At 33.3% G+C, this 4,044-nt stretch overlaps 1 long non-coding RNA gene across 1 annotated transcript; it reads right to left on the bottom strand.

Moving 5' to 3' along the window:
* Positions 1-344: 344 nt before the first annotated feature.
* LOC117791664 lies at positions 345-1,379 on the bottom strand. Its single transcript, XR_004618088.1, has 2 exons — positions 1,315-1,379; positions 345-1,237 (listed from the first exon to the last, which is right to left on the bottom strand). It is a non-coding gene; the product is annotated as an uncharacterized LOC117791664 (long non-coding RNA).
* Positions 1,380-4,044: the final 2,665 nt, after the last annotated feature.

Here is a 4,044-nt window from a genome sequence, read left to right on the forward strand (position 1 = left end):
GAAACATCATTCCGACAGTAAAATTTGGAAAACTGTCGGTTATGATTTGGGGGTGTATCTCTAGCCGAGGAGTCGGAGATCTGGCATTTATAGAGAATACAATGAATGCACAACAGTATCTCCAAATTTTAAAAACCAATTTGAAGACCAGCGCGGAAAATTTTGGTCTTATTACGGACAATAGGCCAAAATTCAAATTTTATCAAGATAATGATCCCAAGCATAAAGTGCTAAATGTGCGAACATGGCTGCTGTACAACTGTGGAAAGGTCATTGATACACCACCCCAGAGTCCCGATCTTAACCCAATTGAAAATTTGTGGGCCCATTTGAAGAAAAAAGTGGCAAAAAGGCAGCCCAAAACCCGAATTCAGCTAAAAGCTATTATTCTGGAAGAGTGGCAGAAGATCCCCCTTGAATATGACCTTCCAAAATTGATCCATTCAATGAAAAAACGGCTTCAGGATGTAATTAATGCTAAGGAAGGGCATACTAAATATTAAAATTAGCTTCAAATATTTTAGATTCGCAAAAAATTTTGAATTAACGTTAATGAAAACGAAAAGTGTAAAGAGTTTCTTGACAGTGTCAAAAATGAGTAATGTTAGTTTTTGTTGTTTTTTATGTTACCTACTTATATTTTTGTTTTTTTCTTTTCACATATTAACTTAATACTAAGCATTAAATTGTTATGCATTAAAAAAATTGGTTTAACTTGAATAAAAATCTATTATTTTCATACCTAAATTCAAAAAATTAAATTTATTTTCGGTGTGTAAAGTGTTTCTTGACAAACTGTATGTTTTACTAGGAATTTTGTACCGTGGGTCCAGCCTGTGAAGCAATCTCCGAAATCCGCGACCATTTACAACGTTGAACGGTTGGACATCGACGGCAATCATAAGCATAACGTCCTTATCGATGTCTAATTTACGCTTTGACTCATTGGAGTAAATATTTTCCTGGCTAAAATATTTTTGCAAGCTTGTCTCCGGGACTGGTTTTGTTTTATAATCAGGGAGTTTCCGAGTTACATGGCTTAATAAGTTAGTTGTATTACCACACGTTTTTCTTTTCCGACCAATCTGCTTCATTCGATGTTTTGCATTTCTTGACATGTTTCCAAGCGACATAAGCATCCTTTTTTCTCCTTGGCAGTTCCTCTGGAAGTTCGTCATCAGAAATTTCTACTTCTTCTTCCGCATTGTAGTCCAAATCTTTTGTTATATTTTTGTCGCTAAAAATTAGAAATAAAAAACATTTATGAGAACACAAACACACACTCATATTTAACCCTATTTAAAAACTACTTACCTTGCAGGTATCTATCCACTATTTTTTGAACGCTTCATACTCCCTCAACACCACCACCAATCTATAGCTATTCTTAACTTCTTGAATTGACGCTTTTAAATTCACGCTTATAAAATTATGCTCATGAAATGACGCCTTATGAAATGCAAGCTTGCAATCATCATCGATGATTTACAAAATACCGAAAATATCGATGAATCGATATTTTAGTCGACTTTTCTCCAGCTCTAGTTAGCCACGCTCCCCTTACTAACTCGAAAATTGGAACTTAGACAATTTTTATGGTATACGGGCGTTGTTGCTCTTAAGGATTCATTATCTGAGGACCAATACTACGTATATAATAACGCAATTCAAACATGCAGACTTTTCAATCCATGTTAAATTTATTTGTGGAGAATTTCCCAACAGTTTTTGGAGCAAATAGTGTCTCCTACAATATTCACAGCTTATTGCATGTAAAGGATAGTATAGTTGGTGACCCAATTGCAGGCTCCTGTTATGTGTATCATGGATTATATTCATTATGGCTTGTACTTTGTGTTTATTTATCTCCATTGTTAAAAATCAAAGTGCAATGTATAGTTTCTTGTAATTTAAAAAATTAACTCATTAAAATTTTTTTCGATGAAATTTTAACTTTGAAAAGCCGTAACTAATTTTGCTAGCATATGCTAGCAATGCGACTAAATGCATTTTTGAGAGAAATCAATTCTGAATTTGTACTATTAAGCTCAAGTTGCGCATTTTTCACAATTTCACTTTATTTCAGCTAACCTCACGTTATAAAATGCGTTTTAAGTGTAGCGACAACACATGAGACAAAATGATGAATATTATAATTTTTTGACTTATTTTATTGTGCGCATTGGCGAAAATTACAAAAACTCGTATTTACGTATTGAATAAATGATAAATCTATACAATCGACAAAAAAATAAAAATTTCTAGTTTCATACAAAAAGTCAGTTTACGACCGATTTTAATAATTTGAACAATATGATATTATAAATGATAGTATTCCGATCTTGATATATGTTGGTCAGAATGTCAGTAGCATAATATTACTTATATACGATCAGTTTGGTCAGATATTTTGGGAAAAAATAGCGTTTTTATAAAAAAGTGACTTTTCGACTGATAATTCCCATTATTTCTATATGATATAGTTGTCCGATTTGGATAAAATTTTGCCAACACGTTACGGGCATAGTAACACGCCTAACCTGTAGTTTGGTCCTGATAGCTAGAAAAACAAAAAATTTACATATCGCAGAATCCGAAATAAAGGCGGGACTACGCCCACTTTTCTAGGCCATTTGCGTATTGATATCATAAGCCCAATGCAAAAAACCAGACCAAAAAATCTTTATTCGTTCTCGAGTTATTAATTTATTCCTAAAAAATAGTGTATAGTTGGCAGAAAATTCAAAACTATTTCAAGTCTTTATCAGGAACACACTGATTCCAGGACTATGGGAATTTTTAAAGTTGAAACTGAGACTGACATTTCCGAAACTTTTTAATTGCATGACGGTAATTGTAAAGCTATGGGACTACCGTACGCAATTAATTTTGTCTTATTTCCCCTTTTGCACAGTAGTATATTATAAACATTAATATTTTCTCATCGAGAAACAATTGCGGAAAATCCCCGAAAGAAATTTAGGAAAATTGATTTCAATGTGCAAGGTAAGATTTTTTTCCTGTTCACTACATTTTCTTAAGCTCAAATTGTTATTATAGATGAAAACTGCAAGTGTGAGGATTTTAAGCGAAATATGAAGAAAATGTTTAATGACTTAAAATGTATTTAAAAAAAAAAAAAAAAACCGAACTATAACTGAAACTAGTTATAAATTAACATATTTTTCAGATACAATGACACAGGAAAATAACACCTTAAAAGGCAAGCAAACACAAAATATTAATGTTTATCTATATTTATAATTATTTTTTATTCTTAGTTTATAGCACAACTTCAAGTCGCCGTTGATGTTATAGCGAATATAAAAGTAGTTGTGGATCAACTTTACGACCAGCAATAGGCCAATGTCTCATGAGTTCAATCGTTTCCCATTAAAACTGTTGAGGAGTTGGAAACTTAAAATGAGATGATTTCTCCAAGCAACCGCTCTGCTTACGTATTTCATATATATACAAATTTAACCTAATTTTTATACCCGTTACTTAAAAAATAAGTAGAAGGGTATATTGTGTTTGTTGGAATGTATGTAACAGGGAGAAGGAGGCATCTCCGGCCCTATAAAGTATATATATTCTTGATCAGCATCAACAGCCGAGTCGACATAGCCATTTGTGTCTGTCCGTCTGTCCGTCCGTATGAACAAAAGGATCAAATTTGGCACACAGACTTTTATATACCCCACTCAGATCAAATTTGTTTCAAATTCAAGCCCCGCCCCCTCCGCCCACGCAATTTGCGAAAAACTGATCGTTCATCTGTATAATTTCTACAAACCCCACGCAAATCACGCCCACTTCCGCCGCCACAAATCGCGAAAACCACCACACCCACAATTTTTAAGATAATACGTTTTTTTTGGTAATAACCGGTATCTATTTTTATTATCTATTATCCTACTAAATCGCAACAAGATCGGACAAGTAGAGCAGCAGTAATAACGTGCCAAAGTTCTCAAAGCAATATACTCCTTACAGTATGCAATAGTTTTAATATTGTTTTACCTTATTGGAATGCTTCAAATT

The sequence above is a fragment of the Drosophila innubila genome (genome assembly GCF_004354385.1).
Source record: "Drosophila innubila isolate TH190305 chromosome 3R unlocalized genomic scaffold, UK_Dinn_1.0 2_E_3R, whole genome shotgun sequence".
Classification (NCBI taxonomy): Eukaryota; Metazoa; Arthropoda; class Insecta; order Diptera; family Drosophilidae; genus Drosophila; species Drosophila innubila.